Below are 13,771 nucleotides of genomic sequence, written 5' to 3' on the forward strand. Positions count from 1 at the left end.
TTCATGTCGTTTGTAGGGACATGGATGAAGCTGGAAACCATCATTCTGAGCAAACTATTGCAAGGACAGAAAACCAGACACCACATGTTCTCACTCATAGGTGGGAATTGAACAATGAGAATACTTGGACACAGGGTAGGGAACATCACACACTGGGCCCTGTCATGGAGTGGACGGAGAGGGGAGGGATAGCATTAGGGGATATACCTAATGTAAATGATGAGTTAATGGGTGCAGCACACCAACATGGCACATGTATACATATGCAACAAATCTTCACATTGTGCACATGTACCCTAGAACTTAAAGTATAATAAAAATAAATAAATAAAACTTGTATGTATTTACAGTGTACAATGTGATATTTGGGTATACATATACACCATTTCACATAGTTACTTTTTTTGGTATGTGTGGTGAGAACACTTAAGATCTACTCTCTTAGTAAATTTTAAGTAAACAATACAGTATTGCTGACAATAGTTACCATGCTGTACATTCGATAGCTAAAATTTGATCAACATCTTCCTTTGATGAACATCTCTCCCAAGCCTCAGTCCCTGGCAACCACTATTCTACTTTCTGTTTTCGTGAGCTCAAGTTTTTAGGCTGTACATATCGGTGAGATCATGTGATATTTGTCTTTCTGTGTCTTGCTTATTTCACTTAGCATAATGTCCTCCAGATTCACCCATGTTATCACAAATGGCAATATTTCCTTCTCTTTATGGCTGAATAAGAGTCCATCATACATATACCACATTTTCATTATCTCTCTATGTATCAACAGACACTTAGGTCATCTCCATATGTTGGCAATTATAAATAATGCTGAAATGGACATGGGAATGCAGCTATCTCTTCAACATACTGATTTCATTTCCATTGGCTATATACCCAAAAGTGGGATTGCTAAATCATAGAGCTCTATTTCTAGTTTTTTGAGGAACCTCTATACTGTTTTCTATAATTATTATACCAATTTACAGTCCCACCTTTTCTCCACATCCTTGCCAACACTTACTGTCTTGCCTTTGGATAATAACCATCCTAATGGGTATGAGATGATACCTCATTGTGGTTTTGATTTGCATTTCCCTGATAATTAGTAATATTGAACACCTTTTCATATACCTATTGGCCATCTGTATGTCTTCTTTGGAAAATGTCTGTTCAGGTCCCTCGCCCATTTTTAAATTGGATTATTTGGGGCTTTTTTGCTACTGAGTTGTATGATTCCTTATATATTTTGGGTGTTAACCCCTTATCAGATATACGGATTGCAGATGTATTTTCTCATTCCCTAGGTCGCCTTTTCACTTTTGATTGTTTCCTTTCTATGCAGAGCATGCAGAGCTTTTTGGTTTGATGTACTCCCACTTATTTATTTTTGCTTTTGTTGCCTAAACAAGCGTTTTAATGTGTCAATTCTAGAGTGTTTATTTTTGAAACCAACCACTTTACTACATCATCACACCTTATACACGCATTATAATTAATAAATCTAAATATCAATTAAGGACTACAACTATCACTCATCGTACCATGGCCAAGATAAAATGATCTTCGTTTGAAAATTCTTTCCCATATTCATCTTATATATTTTTTCAATGAATATAGTATTAAGTCTTTCAAAGTTGACTTACATATTTACATATGTTTATTTTACAAATATTTGATCTGGTAGACTTTCTTTTCTATTTTTACTGGTCAAGTTCATTTAAACAATCACCAGACAGGTTTCTGTGTTTGTCTTAAAAGTGCTAGACAATCCCCACACAACTGGTTATTCACATAATAAACATTTGGTGTTTAATGGTTAATGGCAACATTTGGTAATACTTGGCCCCCACAGCAGAGTTCACATCTTTAACTGTCATCATTAGAAGTCTTCACTTGGCAAATGGTTACTTTTTAAATAAAAACCTATTATATTTTCTTCCTTTTTAAAAAATAGTTATTTATTTTGAATTAATCAATTAATCTGTTTCTATTACTCCTACTCAAGTAATTTAAAAAAGCAGAATTCACTAATATTTGTAATAAAATGTGATAATCATTGTTTCATGCAGTCCCCACCAAGCAGTAAAAAATTGCTCAATATGTAAACAAATGAAAATATGAACAAATAATTAAAGCCAAAAATTTTAGTTTTTGTGCACTCAAAGTATTTGTCTAAGAGCAAATAATATGACACTAAATACAGCCTTCAGGTTAGAGATCTTAATTTCATAGATTACATAGGCATATATAATAATAAAATGTACAATATATGACTATACATATACGTGTGTGTATATATAGTATATTCTTACTTTCTCAAACTTTCCTCTCAAAACCTAAATTTATTTTCTCTTTTCTTGTGAATTCTATTCAGATATACATAAAGAAAAGTACATTTAAAAAAAAAAAAGAAAAGTGCTGGGATTACAGGTGCGGTGGCTCATGCCTGTAATCCCAGCACTTTGGGAGGCCAAAATCGGTGGATCACCTGAAGTCTGGAGTTCAAGACCAGCCTGGCCAGCATAGTAAAACCCTGTCTCTATTTAAAAAAATACAAAAATTAGCTGGGTGTGGTGGCAGGCACCTGTAATCCCAGCTCCTTGGGAGGCTGAGGCAGGAGAATCTCTTGAACCCGGGAGGTGGAGGTTGCAGTGAGCCGAGATCCCACCATTGCACTCCAGCCTAGGCAACAGAGCGAGACTCCATCTCAAAAAACAAAACAAAAAAGAGTACATAAACCATAAGTATGACACTTCAGTGAAGACACTCTTAATACTAACACCCAGATCATGAAACGGAACATGACCAGCACCTCCAAAACCCCCTCATGAACCCTCCCACTCACAACCTTCCACAGTGACCACTAGGCTGACCTAAACCCATAGTTTAGTTTTGCCTCTTTATAAACTTCACATAATTGGAATCACACCATATGCACTGTTTGTGACTAGGGCCTTCCTTCAATATTGTTTCTGAAATCCATTCCTATTGTTGCATGTAGGTGCAATTTATGTCTTCCCGTTGTTCTACGGTATTCTAGTGCATGAATATACTACAATTTATTTATCCGCTATATTGCAGGGGACATATGTACACTAAAACATTATGTGTTGTTTATCTGAAATTCACATTAAACTAAGCTGCCTGTATTTCATCTGCAATCCTAATCCTTGCCAACACGCAACATTGTCTGTAGAAGTACCTATTTTATTTCAAAAACAAAAATAAACATATTGAAACCACTTGCCACACTTGTAGAAGTCACATCTACAAAATAAAAGTGAAGATGTAACAGTCATTCAGTCCATCTGAATCCTGCAGACGAGAAACTGGCTCAAGAGCACCTCCTCCTCCAGGGGTAAAAAAGTTCACTTTATATAATGAACTGTCTTTCAGCTGTCTACGTTTATTAACTCACCTGGAACATGGTCAAATCTTCACTTTATTTTTGATGTGTAAACGGCCTCAATTGTCTTAATAGTTTGCTTACAAACACAGAAGTTGTAGTTATTATAATGTTTAGTATTTTTATAAAGTCCTTTTATTCTTCAAAGCATATTACAAGCTACAAATTAATTGAGCTCTACAATAGCCCTTCACCCCAGGGAGGAAAGACATTTCTGTACTTCATTTAAAGCTCAGAACCCCAAAGTCAAGATACGAACCAACTGGCCGTGAGCCACAGAGTAAATTTCAAACATAAAACTGAAGATCTTGGCTCCATGTTCCAAATACCAAGCTTACATCAAAGGAAAACATTAACATTCTACCAAAGAAAAACTGTTGCCATTCTTCTTTTCCATCTAAAACTGGGAAGGAGGCCGAGTGCAGTGGCTCACGCCTGTAATCCCAGCACTTTGGGAGGCTGAGGTGGGCCGATCATGAGGTCGGGAGTTCGAGACCAACCTGGCCAACATGGTGAAACCCTGTCTCTACTAAAAATATAAAAATTAGCCAGACATGGTGGTGCGCACCTGTAATCCCAGCTACTCAGGAGACTGAGGCAGGAGAATCGCTTGAGCCCAGGAGGCAGAGGCTGCACCACTGCCCTCCAGCCAAGGCAACAGAGCAATACTCAGTCTCAAAAAAACAAAAAAGGGGGAAGAAGAGCTGGGGGTTGAGGAATGCTGAACTTTTGACGAAGTGCTTCTCTCTCTTCTCAGATATAAGCCTCATCACTAAGATTTCAACCTCAGTAAAATCTGATTTGTTTTTTGATTCTAAAAATGGGTACTCACCAAGAACACAAGGTTCAGACAAATGATAACCAAGAAAGTCAGAAACATATAGAGTTAGGAAAATCCAGTGAGGTCCAGAGGAAATTCTAAGAGTACATTCCAAATGATTATTTGCTGAGGGTATCCTGAATTAGAGTTATTCTGTTGTTATCTTCTTGTGTGACTCTTGAACTAGTACTGAAAATTACTGAACTACTACAATAAAGCTGTTCTAAATTTCTCTCTTGACTTTTCCAGCCACAAAATTGTTGGCATGGGGGAATATTTGTTCTAAAATGGCTATTGTCCAAGCCCAGTCCTGATTGAAAGTGAAGCTCTGAGGTTCTGTTGGGAAACAGCTGGGATAGTTCTGTGGAAAGCATTTCTATCTAATTCCATATTTGTCTTCAAATATTAACCAATGATTTATGAAACTTTCCTTGACAACCAATATTTAAAGAAATAAAAATTGTGTAGTTTTCCAGAACAACTTCCCCACTGAATTATTCCCTTAGTTCCTCTGGAAATGTCTCCATCAAATTGCTCACAGTTAAGATCTATGTTCCTTTATCTGTGCGTCCTTTCTGATGAATGAAGGGTGTATAGAGCACCCTTGACATAAGTAACTCCATCTTAGAAAAAGACTCCATCTTACATTTCATAGGGCACTTTGCCAACAGAGACAAGATGTTTTGCTTAATAAATAAATGTGTAACAAAGACTGCATCCAACCAGATAAGGACATAAACAAGCACACACTTCCATTATCAGTCCTCACCAGAGAACTCCATGGCCATAAAAAGAGAAGGGCTTCAGCAGCTCAAAGCGGCCATCTTAGCTGACACTGTCTTGCTGTCACTCATGATGAGTACTTGGCATCTGCCACTGAAGGTTCTGCCCACATCCAAGACCCTTCCATGCAAGACAGTCAGACAGCCTGGCTCACACCACGATATTCTTTTTGTCTTAGTCACTCTCCCTGGTTAATGAAAAATGGTTCATTAACCATTTGTTCCTATGTCTTTTTCTCTTGATGTTAAATGTTACTTCGTTTGTTGGGGAATGTTTAATCTACAACGTTTATATATTAATCAAGTATACTATTCTGTATGGTTTGCAATATCGACTGACTGGTGGAGTGGCTTGAGCCTGTGTGCCTACAGCTCTGAGTACTAGGTAAATGTGAAGTATTAAGGAGAATTGGTTTCTTAGAACTCCATGTAGCTCATGGCTTTTGTGATTTAAATAGCATCAATGAAAGTTTGACATTATGGAAAGATATAAATGTGTGCAGACCTGTTTATCTCTGATCCTGCACCGCTCAGGAGAAAGGGAAATGGCCATTTAAAAAGTAAAAATGTGAGTAGAGTTGGTGGCTCTGTACTGAAAACTAAAAGTGTGAGATCTAGAAAATACACTATTGGTGATGACAAAAGATAAAGTTCAGTTCACAAGTGCAAAAAGTTAACCAAAATACATTACTTAAATGGAATGAACCAAAGATACGCTACTGAAAGCAGAACTCCTTACTATGTAAGGAAGAAAAGTTGCCCAAGAGTCATAAAATTAAAGAGGAAGAGGTTGTTTTGCTTTATTTTATTTTGTTTTGTTTTATTTTTTTGGAGATGAAGTCTCACTCTGTCTCCCAAGCTGGAGTGCAGTGGCATGACCTCGGCTCACTGCAACCTCTGTCTCCCAGGTTCAAGTGCTTCTCCTGCCTCAGCCTCCTGAGTAGCTGGAACTACAGGTGCATGCTGCCACGCCCAGCTACTTTTATGTATTTTAGTAGAGACAGGGTTTCACCACGTTGCCCAGGCTGGTCTCAAAATCCTGAGCTCAGCCAATCTGCCCGCCTCAGCCTCCCAAAGTGCCAGGATTATAGGCGTAAGCCACCAAGCCCAGCCATGGGAGACGTTTTTTGAGTGACTGCCAATACACAACAGTCAACTCAGATACAACACAGACATAGAAAAATAACCTTGTCTTGAGGTAAAGGGTTATTTAGCTAAAAGGGGATTTTTAAGAGGTGAATTAGTGATGTGTCAAGTTCTTGAAAGGTTTAAACCATTCCAATTTACCATAAAAACCTGGTCATCCTTGCCTAGAGTGGTGGCTCACGCCTGTAATCCCAGCACTTTGGGAGGCCGAGGTGGGCGGATCACCTGACATCGGGAGTTTGAGACCAGCCTGGCCAAAATGGTGAAACCCCGTCTCTACCAAAACTACAAAAATTAGCCAGGCATGGAGGCGGGCGCCTGTAATCCCAGCTACTCGGGAAGCTGAGGCAGGACAATCGCTTGAACCCCGGAGGCAGAGGTTGCAATGAGCTGAGATCACTCCATTGCACTACAGCCTGGGCAACAAGAGCGAAACTCCATTTAAAAAAACAAAAACAAACAAACAAACAAAAAACAGGTAATCCTCCCATGCCCCACCCCATCCTTATCTCAGTAAATCTTCCACACCCATTTCTTCACGTCACAAACCCAGGAATCACTGTTATCGCCTTCCTTTTCCTCATTCCTCCACTTAGTCTGACAGTGAACCAGGATCGTTCTGCCCATGCGCAGTCAACTAATCACCGTGAGGATGAGTTTGGCAAAAACAGAAAAAAATTTATCACAGGACAGCCTAGCAAGGAGCCAGGAGAAGAGCTCTCAAATCAGCCTCCCTGAAAATCAGACTTAGGGACATTTATGGGTTAGAGAAGTAGGGTGGTCTAAGGCATGGGGAAAGGCAATTGGCCGTGGAAAAAAATGAAGCAATTTGTGATCTCCACAAGCATAGTCGGGATCCATGGCTCTTCACAGCATGTTCAGAAAATGGCAGCGTTAGCATGATCTGAGGATGGAGTTTGGGGATCTCTGACCTCAAAATGTTAATCATGCAGGCTCAGTCAGAAGGTCAGTTCCAACCAGTTTAAGCTGCACAAGAACTGCCCCACATTTCTGAAAAACAGCTTAAGCAAATGGTTTCATGGTAGGAAATTGGTATCTATAAGGAAACTAGTGAAAGCTAAGTGATAACACTTAGTAGTACACTTCAGCTGTGTGGATTAAAAAAAAAAAATCAACAAGGGCTGGGAGTGGTGGTGACTCAAAGTGCTGTAATCCCAGTACTTTGGGAGGCCGAGGTGGGTGGATCACCTGAGATCAGGAGTTTGAGACCAGCCCGGCCAATATGGTGAAACTCCAACTCTACTAAAAATACAAAAAATAGCCAGGCGTGGTGGTGCGTGCTTGTAATCCCAGCTACTTGGGAGCCTGAGTCAGGAGAATCTTTTGAACCCAGGAGGCAGAGATTGCCGTGAGCCAAGATTGTGCCATTGCACTGCAGCCTGGGCAACAAGAGCAAAAGTCGGTCTCAAAAAAAAAAAAAAATCAACAAAAAGTAAGAGGCCAAAAAGATAAGAGGCTAAAAAGATTAGCCTTTGGTTTTAAATCTATCACTAAATATTGTCTTTTCTGTCTCCAGAGTATATTGTCAATTCATCCCCTCTTCCCCTATCCTGATGGACACCTTCCCCTTGTTCAGGCCCCATTGGTGGTCTCCCTGTTTCCCTTCCTGCCCATCAATCCACTCTCCATGAGGCAGATACAGGGGCCTTTTTAAACTCTTATTACCAGGTTGCGTCCCTTCCTGGCTTTTTAAAATCATTATTATTATTTTTTAAAGCAACACTTTGCAGTCAAACTTCTTAGCAAAACCCACAGAACCACAAGGAACCACAACCAGCATCATCATGACACATAGGAAGTGCTCAAGAAATATTTGCCAAATAAATATTAACGAAAATAAAGGAGGATTTCTAAGGGAAACTCCCAAGAAAGGAAGTAGCACCAACAGAGTAACAGTGAAGGAGGGGAGGCAGGAAAGATGACACACGCAGGTGGGTTCTAAGCGGGGCAAGGTTCCACAGCAAGCAGTTTGTGACTTGGTCTTAGTGGACAATCTCCAGAGAGGCCACATGAAACTCTTCTGTCTTCAGATGATGCACCTGCCTTCTCCACCACCCACTTCCCGTCTTCCACACTTCTGCTTCCATCACTTCGAGGCAACCACTGAGGAAGCCAGAGTCTCCCGTGGGTCTCATCCACCCATTCCTAGGTATAGCGGCCTCTCCTTGTTCGTCACTACCATGCACCAGGTTTCCTGGGGACAGTGGCTACTGTGGCAGGACCAGACAGGTGATGGCATCAGCCACATGATGGCATAAGCCTCCCCTGCCTCTGAGATAGGTAATGTCATAAACCTCCACCAGAAATGCCAGTGGCTGAGGTATGGATACATGGGTCTCAAGAATAATAGAAACCCAACCCAGAACAAACACAAAGAAGAGTCGTAGAAGAATGGGCCAATCAAAGAAAAGAATCCAGAGATTATTGAGAAAAACACATTTTCCTTAGCCACACCTTCACAAATTCACATTGAGGTAGGATGAGACAATAACCCCACACCATGTCATCTATCAATTGCCATTTGCTGTTTAGAATATGCTTCCCGGTGGGGAGGCAGAGCTAGATGTTGGAATAGAAACTCCGCTGATACTTGATAGTCACCCTCCCCACAAGGATGCCAATTTAACAACTATTACACCAATTTACGCACAAAATAAATCACCTTCATGAGAACCAGAAATCAGGTGAGCCTCATAATACTTGGTGTTAACTTCATATTGTCGAAAGAGGCACTGAGGAAATAGAAAAAAATAGAATGGGCGCTGTGGCTCAGGCCTGTAATCCCAGCACTTTGGGAGACTGAGGCCTGTGGATCGCTTGAAGTCAGGAGTTCAAGACCAATATGGCCAACACAGTGAAACTCTGTTTCTACTAAAAGTACAAAAATTAGCTGGGTGTGGTGGCATGCACCTGTAATCCCAGCTACCAGGAGGCAGAGACACAAGAATCGCTTGAACCGGGAGGTGGAGATTGCAGTGAGCAGAGATCGCGCCACTGCATTCCATCCAACCTGGGCGACAGAGCGAGGCTCTGTCTCAAAAAAAAGAAAAAAAGAAAAAATAGTCTTGAGGCCTCAATGTCACGCTTCTCTCCCCCAACCCCAGTAGCCACAACATGGTGCAGAGAGGGTCTCTGGGCACTGGGGGAGGGAGAACATAGCAAATGTGAGACATTGAACTCAGTGCTGTCCTGTTAGAGCCGAAAGGAAAACTGGACCAAGCTTAGCTGTCGCCCACCCATGGACAGAGAATTTAAACCAGCCCTAGCCGGAGGGAAAGCATTGATGTCAACAGTCCAAACTTGAGTTCCCACAAAGCTTTTCACCAAGGGGTACTGTGCTCTGGTTCTCTAAGTAAACTGGAAAGACAGTCTAGGCCACAAGGACTGCAACTCTTAGATGAGTCCCATGGCTGAAGTGGCCCAGAGACAGCAGGCTGGTGGGGCACACACCAGGGCAGCCAAGGGAGTGCTGGCTTCACCCCTTTTCTAACCCCAGGCTGCACAGCTTGTGACTCCACAAGCAGCCAATTCTTCCTTCTGCTGGAGGAGAGGAGAAGAAAGAGTAGGAAAGATTTTGTCTTGCATCTTGGATCCCAGCTCAGCTTCAGCAGGATAGGGCACCAGAGTTGTGAGGCCCTCATTCCAGGCCCTAGCTCCCAGATGACATTTTTAGACATGCCTTGGGCCAAAAGAGAGCCCGCTGCCTTGAAGGGAAGGACCCAGTGCTGTCAGCATTCATCCCTTGCTAACTGAAGAGCCCTTGAAATCTGAATAACCAGCAGGGATACCCAGGTACGATGTCGAGGGCCTTGGTGAGCCTCTGAGACTTGCTGGCTTCAGGTGAGACTCAGCACATTCCCAGTTATGGCGGCTACAGGGCAGAACTAAACTCCTTCTGCTTGAGAAAAGCAGAGGGAAAAGTAAAGGGGACTTCGTCTTGCACCTTAGGCACCAGCTTGGTCACAGGGGCATAGAGGGCCAAGCAGCTCTTGGGGATCCCTCATTCCAGGCCTTGACTCTTAGATGGGATTTCTGGACCTACCCTGGGCCAGAGGGGAGCCCATTGCCCTAAAAAGTGAGTCCCAGGCCAGGCACAATTCACCACAAGCTGACTGAAGAGCCCTTGAGCCTTAAGGGAACATGAGCAATAGCCTGGCAGTAGCCTGTGATGGCGGGGGCTGCAGGGTGAGGCTCCTCTGCCTTTGGAAAGGGGAAGGAAGAGTGGGAAGGACTGCACCTTGTGTGTTGAGTACCCGCTCAGCCACAGTACAATAGAACAGCAGGTAGACTTCTAAGGTGTTTTACTCTAGTCCCTGACTCCCAGAGAGCATCTCTGGACCAAACCATGGTCTGGGGGAACTTGCTGCCCTGAAGGGAAGGACAGGCTGGGCTGGCTTTGCCACCTGCTGATTGTAGAGCCCTGGGGACTTGAGTAAACATAAACAGCAGAGAGGGAGTAGTTACAGAAGGTCTTGGACAAGACCCAGGGCTGCACTGTGCTGGCTTCAGGTCTGACCCAGTGCGGCACAGTGCTGGTGGCCACAGGGGTGCTTGTGTCACTCCAGCCCCAGATTTAGGTGGCTCAGAACAGAGACACTCCATTTGTTTGGGAGAAAGGAAAGAGAACAAGAGTCTTTGCCTGGTAATCCAGAGAATTCTCCTGGATATTGTCCGAGACCATCAAGGCGGTATCTCCATGAGTCTGCAAGAACCACAGCATTACTGAACTTGGGGTGCCCCCTAAAGCAAATATAGTTTAGATCGTAACACCTAAGCCCTTCCCAAGAAAGACAGGTACAAACAAGCTCAGACAGTGAAGACTACAATAAATACCTAACTCTTCAAAGCCCAGACACTGAAGAATATCTACTAGCATCAACACCATACAGGAAAACCAGACGTCATCAAATAAAATAAGGCACCAGGGACAAATCCTGGAGAACAGAGATATGTGTAATCTTTCAGACAGAGAATTTTGAATAGAATATGCTTCCCATTTCTAACTGTCTGTTCAGTTAATCTTAATGATTCCTTTGCTTGCCATTAAAAACTTGAGTTAGAGAATCTCTCCAAGAAGATCATTACAGATAGACATCTAAACTGGGAAATCACAAGTTGCAGTTAAGTTTGGGTAAGCATCAGGTTAATGATAACCTTCACAAAGTGTCACCTTTACAAGGTTGGAGTAGACCATGCATTTTTAAATGACATTGAAGCAGCAGAAAATTGACATATAGATGTTAGAAGTAACAAACATAATGTGTGCAGTATGGAAGCATGTGACAATTATGTGTTTTATCTGTTGTTAACTACAGGAAGCCCTATTCTAGTTAAGGAGACAGCAGCTGATGAACAGCAGATTGGCAGAACTAATGGTAAAGTTATAACATCAAAGAAAAATAATACAGAGAAGACAGATTGATAATACCAATTTGAAAACACCAGATTTGATAATGACAAGTTGAAAATGTGTTTTCCAGGCCAGGTACCACGGCTCACGCCTGTAATCCCAGCACTTTGGGAGGCTGAGGCAGGCAGATCACCTGAGGTCAGGAGCTTGAGACCAGCCTGACCAACACAGTGAAACTCCATCTCTACTAAAAATACAAAAATTAGCCAGGCGTGGTGGCATGTGCCTGTAATCCCAGCTACTCCAGAGGCTGAGGCAGGACATTTGCTTGAACCCGGGAGGTGGAGGTTGCAGTGAGCCGAGATCATGCTATCTCACTCTAGCCTGGGCAACAAGAGTGAGACTCCATCAAAAAGAAAAAAGAAAGAAAGAAAGGAAGAAAAGAAGGAAAGAAAGGAAGGAAGGAAGGAAGGAAGGAAGGAAGGAAGGAAGGAAGGAAGGAAGGAAGGAAGGAAGGAAGGAAGGAAGGAAGGAAGGAAGGAAGGAAGGAAGGAAGGAAGGAAGGGAGGGAGGGAGGGAGGGAGGGGAAGGGGAAGGGAGGAAAGGAAGGAAAGGAAGGAAAGGAAGGAAGGAAGGAAATGTGTTTTCCATTCTTGGTACAGCTCCTAGAGAACATGTAACAACAAATAAGATAACAACAAGAAAAGGCAAACAAACTTAAAGGAGCTATGCATAAATTATGATAGGGCCAGATATATTTTAAGTACCATTAGGAAAACAGGACAATCTAAAGATATTTATTTCAAATTAAATGTTGCAACTTGAGAAAACAGTGCAAATATTACATTGAAATAACAGAAATCACAGGGCGCAAACAGAAAGCAACTTCAATCTTACTTCCTACTGTCCCTTAAATGTGCTCTGTGTTGCCATTTCTTCCAATAACCCCGATGGAAACTTGGTCGGCCCCTTTAATTTTCTGGTCCCTTTTACATAACATGAACAGTGCATTCCAGGTCACATAGCACAGCCTGTTTCAGACTTAAAATGCCTAATGGTTAAGGTTTTCATCGTGTTTTCAATTTTAAAGAATGTTTCAACACCCCCAAATCTGGTCCACTACAGAGAGGAAGCCCGCAGTTGGGGGAGGAAAGAAAGACACCATCTTTCTTTCCCTCATTCTTTCTTTCCCTCATTTGAATCCACAATTCCTCTGCCCCCATCTGTTAGCTGTGGTTCCTGACCCCTCCAGGGTGGGAGTAGGGGAGGGAGAAGAGAAGAGGAGGCAGGCAGGTTCTTCCTTCACTGGTACTGTCCTAGAACCTGACCGTGGTGATCTCTGGGATTGATGGTGGTTTAAAACTGACCTTCTCTGTCTCGCATGTGTTCATGGGTTTTTCAGACACACTTTTCTCCTATTGCTAGGCTTTACTTACTTGTAGTTCCTTTGACCTTGGAGAATGATTCTGTAGTCCAACTAATGGCTCGAGCCTTTTCCTGAAGCAAATAGGCTTCCAATGACACTCCTCTACTCCTTCTGTTGAAGAACTTTGCCCCTCCAGATGGCCATCTTGGGTAAAAATTAACACAACCCTTCCCTGGCTTTCCTCCTGAGTAGCCCACACCTGGCCTGTAGGAAACACTCGTGTATCTTTTGCTTCTTCAGCCTCTGGAGTGCACACGATCCCAGGGAAGAAGGAAGCTCTCCTGCGGTTCACTATCAAGCAGTGCAGCAGTCAGCCACTCCATCTTCAGATTCCTCACATTTGAGTCAAACACGAGTTCACTCCATCTACCAAACTACAAGGGCCACCAAATTGTCCCATTCAAGTCTACTTCCCTGGGCTTTAGGAAAGAGGTGGGCATACACGGTTGTCCACCATGATTGGAAGAGAACTCACAGCACACAGACAGATGGCTCCAAAAATCCTCTAATACCTAAAGTCTGACTCTGTTATAAACTTCATGTGGATGGGAAGGACGTGGAAGTAACGAAGTTGGGTTTTACCCGTATCACTAAAAAATTATGCAGCCTGATGAGATTGTATCTACAATTCCAAAGTTAGGGTAGAGAACACATATAAAAGAGAGAGAGAGAGGTTCTGACTTAAACCTACCCTATACAATATACATAATAGAGGGCAGGCTGTAGCTAGGATTTCCATTTTATTATCCTGTTATGCTAATTTCTCCAGAACATTCACTACTAAGGCAGGTTTGGCTCTCCAGTGAATCCGCTACTG

The sequence above is a fragment of the Mandrillus leucophaeus genome, unplaced genomic scaffold, assembly GCF_000951045.1.
Source record: "Mandrillus leucophaeus isolate KB7577 unplaced genomic scaffold, Mleu.le_1.0 Scaffold152, whole genome shotgun sequence".
Taxonomy (NCBI): Eukaryota; Metazoa; Chordata; class Mammalia; order Primates; family Cercopithecidae; genus Mandrillus; species Mandrillus leucophaeus.